Source organism: Gnatocerus cornutus, unplaced genomic scaffold, assembly GCF_029298725.1.
Source record: "Gnatocerus cornutus isolate USDA-ARS CGAHR unplaced genomic scaffold, icGnaCorn1.1 Chromosome205, whole genome shotgun sequence".
In the NCBI taxonomy this organism is placed as follows: domain Eukaryota; kingdom Metazoa; phylum Arthropoda; class Insecta; order Coleoptera; family Tenebrionidae; genus Gnatocerus; species Gnatocerus cornutus.
In genome coordinates, this window is record NW_028275371.1 from 6463 (window position 1) to 15000 (window position 8538).

The 8538-nt window shown below is 45.6% G+C and overlaps 3 non-coding genes across 3 annotated transcripts in view; all 3 read left to right on the forward strand.

Moving 5' to 3' along the window:
- Positions 1–2926: 2926 nt before the first annotated feature.
- On the forward strand, positions 2927–4847 carry LOC148166715 (small subunit ribosomal RNA). The gene has a single exon (XR_015770988.1). It is a non-coding gene; the product is annotated as a small subunit ribosomal RNA (ribosomal RNA).
- Positions 4848–6471: 1624 nt separating this feature from the next.
- On the forward strand, positions 6472–6628 carry LOC148166716 (5.8S ribosomal RNA). Its single transcript, XR_015770981.1, has one exon. It is a non-coding gene; the product is annotated as a 5.8S ribosomal RNA (ribosomal RNA).
- A 658-nt stretch (positions 6629–7286) lies between these two features.
- Positions 7287–8538, forward strand: part of LOC148166717 (large subunit ribosomal RNA) — a 4040-nt gene continuing 2788 nt past the window's right edge. Inside the window, exon 1 of the ribosomal RNA XR_015770985.1 lies at positions 7287–8538. This exon is cut by the window's right edge and continues 2788 nt beyond it. This is a non-coding gene — a ribosomal RNA (large subunit ribosomal RNA).

Consider the following 8538-nt stretch of genomic DNA (forward strand, 5'->3'; position numbering starts at 1 on the left):
CGAACAAAATTTTTCTAAGTCCGAAGTCGAAACTGTAGCGTTCGGCGCTCATTCGTCTAAGTCCGAACTCGGAAGTGTAGCGGTTGACAAATTTACATTGACCAAAAGTCCGAGAAAAATCGAAATTAAATCCAAACGAACAAATGTTTGGGTCGAACTAGCATCGATAGAAGGTAGATTTTATAATTTCAAGCTCCTAATTAAACGGGATCTAAAACCCTCTGGAAACTGAGGCGTTCGAAATTTTGATGAAAATTTTTCTAAGTCCGAAATAGGAACTGTGGCGGTCGAGCGAAATTTTTCTAAGTCCGTAGTCGAAACTGAGGTGTTCGAATTTTTGATAAAAATTTTTCTAAGTCTCATGTTGGAACTGTGGCGGTCGAGCGAAATTTTTCCAAGTCCGAAGTCGAAACTGTAGCGTTCGAACGAAATTTTTCTAAGTCCGAAGTCGAAACTGTAGCGTTCGGCGCTCATTCGTCTAAGTCCGAAGTCGGAAGTGTAGCGGTTGACAAATTTACATTGACCAAAAGTACGAGAAAAATCGAAATTAAATGCAAACGAACAAATGTTTGGGTCGAACTAACATCGATAGAAGGTAGATTTTATAATTTCAAGCTTCTAATTAAACGGGATCTAAAACCCTCTGGAAACTGAGGCGTTCAAAATTTTCATCAAAATTTTTCTAAGACCGAAGTAGGAACTGTGGCGGTTGACCGAAATTTTTCTAAGTCCGTAGTCGAAACTGAGGTGATCGAATTTTTGATGAAAATTTTTCTAAGTCTCATGTTGGAACTGTGGCGGTCGAGCGAAATTTTTCTAAGTCCGAAGTCGAAACTGTAGCGTTCGAACGAAATTTTTCTAAGTCCGAAGTCGAAACTGTAGCGGTCGACCAAAATTTTTCTAAGTCCGATTCGAAACTGAGGCGTTCGACCGAAATTTTTCTAAGTCCAATTCGAAACTGTGGCGGTCGAGCGAAATTTTTCTAAGTCCGAAGTCGAAACTGTAGCGTTCGGCGCTCATTCGTCTAAGTCCGAAGTCGGAAGTGTAGCGGTTGATAAATTTACATTGACCAAAAGTCCGAGAAAAATCGAAATTAAATGCAAACGAACAAAAGTTACGGTCGAACTAACACCAAACAAGGGTGGCTGTGATAATTTCAAACCCCTAACTAAACGGGATCTAAAACCCTCTGGAAACTGAGGCGTTCGAAATTTTGATGAAAATTATTCTAAGTCCGAAGTCGGAACTGAGGTGTTCGGTCGAAATGCCGTAAAAACGTAAAAAATATTTTTTTCAAAACACCGTTAACGGCATTCGAGTCCTAATGACCCTTGAAATTGATCTGCGAAATCAGAATTTTAAAATTCCGTCTCTAAGTACCCAAACGGACTTTTGCACCGAGCGATCAGACCGATTTACCCGACCCCTCGCCCATAGCGAGCGGCCGGCGCGCTATGGGATTTCGACCGTTTCGCGCATCGAGTGATTCAGAGCTGAACGCTGCCGCGCTGGCATATATAGGGATAGTAGTGGTGGTATGTAGCAGCGGACAAAAGCGTACGATCGAAATGTGATTTTATGTGCGTCCGATTATCTTGTTACCTCTCGTACACCGCGACTTACCCGTAGTTGGGACGATGGCCGGAATGTGTACCCTGTGGACCCACCATCGTTTGAGGGATGACAAATCTTGCCATTGACCATGCACAGCGAGATTGCGGATGCGGCGAGCGTTTCTATGTTAGCGGTCCAAATGCAATCAAAGATTTTATGTGTTCGTGTCAGAACGACCAAAAATTAACAAATGCGTCAACTCACTAAAGTCCGAGCGAGAATTTTGAAATAAATAAAATTTCATAAACTCGTAACGTGTGAATATTTCTAAAGAGAAATCTCACAATAAACCGTCGCTTTCAATCTAGCGAAGAGTATGGAGAATGTTTGAACTTTTGCTTGTCGACGACGATATTTTTTCTTTACGATAAAATTTCAAGTCGATGTGCCCAAAAATCTCTAAATTTTGAACTGGGAAATTATTTCTTCGTCCGATGAATCGCATTGATCTCTGTTTTTGACGAAAAAAAGACGGATAAAATGCAGCATTCAATCAAGGATATAAAATAAAAGAAAAATTTTCCGTAAAAACTATATTACAATGGAGGATTATGTTTCTACTTTTCGTCCGATGAGTCGCAACAAAAATAAGTAATCCATCCGTCGTTGTTCGTTTAGTCGATCTGAATGCACTGTAAAAATTTATTAAAGTAAAATGTTACGTTGCATTTCATGAATTTTGACAAACGTGTACCGAAATGTGTACAAATTATTTATTTCGACGACGACGACAACTTAGAACGGATGAATAAAATTAATTGTTGCAAGATTCAAACAAGGATGAAAAAGTCATAGAAAATTATTCCGTAACCATGATATTGGATTATTTTTTCTTCACTCTCTCCTCCGATGAGTCGCAACAAATAAAAATCCATAAATCAATTCATCCGTCGTTGTTCGTTTAGTCGATCTGAATGCACTGTAAAAATTTATTAAAGTAAAAATGTTACGTTGCATTTCATGAATTTTGACAAACGTGTACCCCGAAGTGTGTACAAATTATTTATTTCGACGACGACGACAACTTAGAACGGATGAATAAGAATAAAATTGTTGCAGGAGATTCAATCAAGGATGATGTGAGAAAAATGTCGAAAAATTTTCCATCCAGAAAGATCGCGTGGCGTTACGTCTCTTCTTACGAGGTTTTCGTTTCGCAGACACGCACACTTTCTTCAAAACAATAATAGGAAAGTGTTCAGTTTTTTATAAGAGCAGCAGGTGTCTTTCCGAAATTCTACGATTATTGTAGCTTATATGACTAGAAGGAAAGAAAGACTAAAACTCTCTTATTTTAAAACAAGAACGCAGTTCCCTGGTTGATCCTGCCAGTAGTCATATGCTTGTCTCAAAGATTAAGCCATGCATGTCTCAGTACAAGCCAAATTAAGGTGAAACCGCGAAAGGCTCATTAAATCAGTTATGGTTCCTTAGATCGTACCCACATTTACTTGGATAACTGTGGTAATTCTAGAGCTAATACATGCAAACAGAGCTCCAACCGGAAACGGAAGGAGCGCTTTTATTAGATCAAAACCAATCGGTGGCGGTCTCCGTCATCGTACAACTTGGTGACTCTGAATAACTTTACGCTGATCGCACGGTCTCGCACCGGCGACGCATCTTTCAAATGTCTGCCTTATCAACTGTCGATGGTAGGTTCTGCGCCTACCATGGTTGTAACGGGTAACGGGGAATCAGGGTTCGATTCCGGAGAGGGAGCCTGAGAAACGGCTACCACATCCAAGGAAGGCAGCAGGCGCGCAAATTACCCACTCCCGGCACGGGGAGGTAGTGACGAAAAATAACGATACGGGACTCATCCGAGGCCCCGTAATCGGAATGAGTACACTCTAAACCCTTTAACGAGGATCAATTGGAGGGCAAGTCTGGTGCCAGCAGCCGCGGTAATTCCAGCTCCAATAGCGTATATTAAAGTTGTTGCGGTTAAAAAGCTCGTAGTCGAATCTGTGTCCCGCGCCGCCGGTTCATCGTTCGCGGTGTCAACTGGCGTGCCGCGGGACGTCCTGCCGGTGGGCTTAGCTCGAGAGGGCGGCCCAACTCAATCCCGCCGCGGTGCTCTTCATTGAGTGTCGAGGTGGGCCGGCACGTTTACTTTGAACAAATTAGAGTGCTTAAAGCAGGCTAAAACTTCGCCTGAATACTGTGTGCATGGAATAATGGAATAGGACCTCGGTTCTATTTTGTTGGTTTTCGGAACCCCGAGGTAATGATTAATAGGAACGGATGGGGGCATTCGTATTGCGACGTTAGAGGTGAAATTCTTGGATCGTCGCAAGACGGACAGAAGCGAAAGCATTTGCCAAAAACGCTTTCATTGATCAAGAACGAAAGTTAGAGGTTCGAAGGCGATCAGATACCGCCCTAGTTCTAACCATAAACGATGCCAGCTAGCGATCCGCCGACGTTCTTCCGATGACTCGGCGGGCAGCTTCCGGGAAACCAAAGCTTTTGGGTTCCGGGGGAAGTATGGTTGCAAAGCTGAAACTTAAAGGAATTGACGGAAGGGCACCACCAGGAGTGGAGCCTGCGGCTTAATTTGACTCAACACGGGAAACCTCACCAGGCCCGGACACCGGAAGGATTGACAGATTGAGAGCTCTTTCTTGATTCGGTGGGTGGTGGTGCATGGCCGTTCTTAGTTGGTGGAGCGATTTGTCTGGTTAATTCCGATAACGAACGAGACTCTAGCCTGCTAAATAGGCGTATTTCGACATCCCAAAGGCCCGTCGATCCTGGGTTCGCCCGGTGGTCGTGCGCGGTTTTTACTGTCGGCGTACAAACAATTCTTCTTAGAGGGACAGGCGGCTTCTAGCCGCACGAGATTGAGCAATAACAGGTCTGTGATGCCCTTAGATGTTCTGGGCCGCACGCGCGCTACACTGAAGGAATCAGCGTGTCCTCCCTGACCGAGCGGTCCGGGTAACCCGCTGAACCTCCTTCGTGCTAGGGATTGGGGCTTGCAATTGTTCCCCATGAACGAGGAATTCCCAGTAAGCGTGAGTCATAAGCTCGCGTTGATTACGTCCCTGCCCTTTGTACACACCGCCCGTCGCTACTACCGATTGAATGATTTAGTGAGGTCTTCGGACCGGTACGCGATGGCGTTTCGACGTCGTCGATGTCGCTGGGAAGATGACCAAACTTGATCATTTAGAGGAAGTAAAAGTCGTAACAAGGTTTCCGTAGGTGAACCTGCGGAAGGATCATTAACGTGTCCTCGTACACACGAATTTTGACATATGTATAATTTATTATTATGCATTTTCATTTGATCGTGTCGATGTACACTTTATGTTTTTACAACACCGTCGTCGATGACATGGAGTCGACGGCACGATCTTTTGTCGTGCCGTTGCTTGTTTCTTTTTGAAACACCGTGTGTACGACGTTTTGAACTACGAATCGTACATATTCGGAAAAACAATAGCGTTACGCTGGCCCGCAGCGCCGGTCCTTGCGATCGAGTTTTTCACCTTTTTTGAACGAGAAAAACCGAATTCGCTCGGGCATACGGCTGTTTCTTCGGGTACCTAGATTTTTTGATTTTTTTTGTACTATCTCTCGATCTTTTCCAATGATGGAAAGAAGGAGGGACGCTTTCGGTTTTTCGACCGGATCGCGGAAAGTTGTGAACTCCACCGCGAAAGTCGAAAGACGTTAGAAGTCCTCTTTTTTCGGACACACGGAGAGGATGTAGCAGAGTAGTCGAGAAAGAAGAAAATCGCAGGTGTCGAATTAGGTTACGACACCGTGGGTTTTAAATGATTTACGCCCGGCTACGGGACCGGCGAGAAACGCTCCCGATTCTACGATTCGCGTGAATGATGTTCGTCGTTAGACGCTTCAAAGAGTTTTTTGAAAGCGCCGTTAAACGAGCGATCGCACACACATCACACCTTGCTTTTTTAATGTTTTTGGTAGATGTGGTAAAGTGATTTCGTTAGAAACGGTAAAATTCTCTTTACGGAGCGTACGACTGCACCATTTCAAAATTATATACACCGTCAATCGTCATTAAGTCACGATATAGAACGGTAAACTTGAGGATTTTATGTTAGACGCTCAGTCTGGCACGTCTATAAATTTTTTCGTCAAAATTCACGATCTGTCTTCGGTTTGGCGACGAAAAAATATAGAAAGAAAATTGAAACACGAACACAAAGACCGCCCGCGAAAATCTCTTTTCGCTTACGGCGGATACTAATTCGCTTTTTCATAACGAGTACGATGATGTAATGATGTGTTCATTCCGATCGATCAAAAACCGTCTCTTCGTCACACTTTTTAAAGTGCTTGACACACACACACACGCACACTAAATGAAAGACACAATAAAGGAAAACTACCGAAAATGTAGTTTATGAGAGAAAGCAGCATTATTTATTAAAATTATTGCTGAGAAAAAGGAAATTGGCAAATTCCTAATTAAAATCGTATCGAACATGTCCCATCTTCACACATACATGCTCGTACTTTGCGTGTAAAAGCGGAGACCGCGTGAAAAAGAAAAGTGCTTCTTTTTCGGTGCGCGGATACAAATTTGTGTTTGGGTTAATATTTTTTTTAATTTTTTCGTACGCGTAAAACTGAGACCGACGATCGCGTTCCCTTTCAGACGAGAAAGTACGGACGAAAGACAATTAAGAGCGAGAATCATAAATATCCATACCACAACACCGAAATTTTAGACGTGGCACGTTTCGGAACCACGAAGATCATTTTCGTTTCGGATGTACGCACGTACGCAAAAATTTTTGCAAGACGTGTATAGACAGCTGGACGATCGGCATGATCGGGGTTCTTGTGGAACGAGCGTTTAAATTTTAAAAAGATTACCCTGAACGGTGGATCACTTGGCTCGTGGGTCGATGAAGAACGCAGCTAATTGCGCGTCAACTTGTGAACTGCAGGACACATGAACATCGACATTTCGAACGCACATTGCGGTCCTCGGATATAATGTTCCCGGACCACTCCTGGCTGAGGGTCGTGTCAATTTCAAAGACTGCTCGGTTTTCGTTTTCGGACGAAAACGTCGGAGCGTGTTGGATGTGTTGCGACGCGTCGAATAGGTACTCATTAATGTACGTGATCGTCACTTACGTCACGATATAACGACGCACGCCTCGAACGTGTGCCGAGACGTTTACTCGAGCGTGTTTTTTCGTCAAAAAGGACGGGACGGGTATGCTTTGTATTTTTTTTTACAAAGTCCGTCGGACGTCCACCTTGCGAATCATAAATACGAAAGTGTTTACGTCGGCACATGTTCTTGCGTGGTGTGTCGTAGAATCGTGTGTTTGTGTGCGTTTCTCGTGCAGCGAGTAAATTTGCGCGACATCTTAAGACGCGAAAGCGACCAACTACTACTTGTTGTAGTTGTTGGCTGGTCTTTCGGCGTAGCACGTCCTATTTCTTCAACATGTCGTCATTTAAAAAAAAAAAATGGCGTTTTAAGGTTGAGAACGTTATAGACGGTCGTCGTGTCCGAGACGTGTAATGCAAATCGCGACAGACGTCAGATCGTAAGCGTTTCTGTAAACTTAGCCATTTTTTAAAAAGAAAAATGACGAACACGTATAGCAAGGAATGGGAGACGTGTCGTGATCGTCGAAATGACCGAATGAAAAATTTTTATTTTTCATATGCGACCTCAGAGCAGGTGAGACTACCCGCTGAATTTAAGCATATTACTAAGCGGAGGAAAAGAAACTAACTAGGATTCCCTCAGTAGCGGCGAGCGAACAGGGAGAAGCCCAGCACCGAATCCCGCGGCCGAAACCGGACGCCGGGAAATGTGGTGTTAGGGAGGATCCGTCATCCCGAGATCGTGCGGCGCGTCCAAGTCCATCTTGAACGGGGCCACAGCCCATAGAGGGTGCCAGGCCCGTAGCGACCGCTGCCGATAACGGGAGGATCTCTCCTCAGAGTCGGGTTGCTTGAGAGTGCAGCCCTAAGTGGGTGGTAAACTCCATCTAAGGCTAAATATGACCACGAGACCGATAGCGAACAAGTACCGTGAGGGAAAGTTGAAAAGAACTTTGAAGAGAGAGTTCAATAGTACGTGAAACCGTTCAGGGGTAAACCTGAGAAACCCGAAAGGTCGAAAGGGGAGATTCAGCGTGACTCGATGGCGGCGCTGGACGATCGTGTGACAGATGGCGTACGCGTCGTTTGCACCTTTCGTTTTGTCGATCTGCCGTCGAACGCGTGCACTTCTCCCCCTGTAGGACGTCGCGATCCGTTGAGTGCCGGTCTAAGGCCCGCGGTGGAGCTCGTTCGGACGGTTCGCCGTTCGCCGAATGAACCCGTGGTGTTTCCCGATCGGCTCGCTCGACGGTATACAGATGGCGCGGGGCCGCTACACAGTTAGCGTCCGACCTTCGGCAAGCGCGCCCGTCGTGATGGTGATCGGACCTGGTGCCGGTCCCGTCCCCGGGTGGCTGTTCGCTGAGGTGTTCTCGGACAGACCTCGTTGAAACGCCGATCTGCGACGCTATAGCTTTGGGTACTTTCAGGACCCGTCTTGAAACACGGACCAAGGAGTCTAGCATGTGCGCGAGTCATTGGGATTTAACTAAACCTAAAGGCGCAATGAAAGTGAAGGTCCGCCTTGCGCGGACCAAGGGAGGATGGGCGGTCGTTACGGCTGCCGCCCCGCACTCCCGGGGCGTCTCGTTCTCATTGCGAGAAGAGGCGCACCAAGAGCGTACACGCTGGGACCCGAAAGATGGTGAACTATGCCTGGTCAGGACGAAGTCAGGGGAAACCCTGATGGAGGTCCGTAGCGATTCTGACGTGCAAATCGATCGTCGGAACTGGGTATAGGGGCGAAAGACTAATCGAACCATCTAGTAGCTGGTTCCCTCCGAAGTTTCCCTCAGGATAGCTGGCGCTCAT